Source organism: Scyliorhinus torazame, chromosome 11, assembly GCF_047496885.1.
Source record: "Scyliorhinus torazame isolate Kashiwa2021f chromosome 11, sScyTor2.1, whole genome shotgun sequence".
Classification (NCBI taxonomy): Eukaryota; Metazoa; Chordata; class Chondrichthyes; order Carcharhiniformes; family Scyliorhinidae; genus Scyliorhinus; species Scyliorhinus torazame.
Genome location: NC_092717.1, coordinates 48,088,770 through 48,089,857, shown reverse-complemented (window position 1 = coordinate 48,089,857; position 1,088 = coordinate 48,088,770).

Here is a 1,088-nt window from a genome sequence, read left to right as displayed (position 1 = left end):
TGTTACGCATTTTGACTAATTTGCCATTTGTTTCCAGAAAGGCTGTACATCATAATGTACTACTTTTTGCCAAGCGCTCATTTTGCAACCAAGTGTTTTTCTCATTGAGTTAACCATTTTGAGTTAATGCCATTTAGCTCTTTTGCAACCAAAGTGATTTTCTCAATGAGTTAAACATTGAGATATTTGCCACTTCTTTGTAAAGCAGCTTTCAGAATAATTTACTCTATCTTATCAAATGCTGCTGTTGCTGTAAATGTGATTTTCTCAACGTGTTAAACATTTAGAGTTATTTGCCATTTGTTTTCAGAAAAGCTGTCATCACAATTGACTACTTTTGCCAAACATTCTTTTTACAACAAAGTGATTTTCTCATTGAGTTAAGCATATTGAGTTATTTGACATTTGTTTTTAGAGAGGCTGTCATCATAATTTGCTACTTTTTGCTAAACGTGCCTTTTGCAACCAAAATGACTTTCTCAGCAAATTAAACATTCTGGTTATTTGCAATTTGTTTTCAGAGGGGCTGTCATAATTTTCTACTTTTATCATATATTCCTTTTGCAAAAGTGATTTCCTCATCGAGGTAAGCATTCAGAGTTATTTGCCATTTGTTTTCAGAGAGGCTGTCATCATATTTGCTGCCTTTGCCAAACATACCTTTTGCAACCAGTGATTTTCTCATTGAGTCAACCATTCCGAGTTATTTGCCATTTGTTTCTTTTGCAACCAAAGTGATTTTCTCATCGCGTTATTTGCCATTTGCTTTCAGAGAGGGGGTAATCATAATTTATTACTATTTGCCAAACATTTGCTTTGTGGACAAAGTTATTTTCTGAATAAGTTAAACATTTTTAGAGATTTGCCACTTTGTTTTCAAAGAGGCTGTCCCAATAATTTATTCTTTCTTATCAAATACTGTTATTGCTCTAAATGTGATTTTCTCAACGAGTTAAGCATTTTGACTTATTTGCCATTTGTTTTCAGAGAGGCTGTCAAAATAATTTATTGCTGACTTCCGGTTGCGGCTATGCTGAGCTAAGTCGCACATTCGGCAGCTCCCGCCAGAAACTGACTTTTGGGCTCTT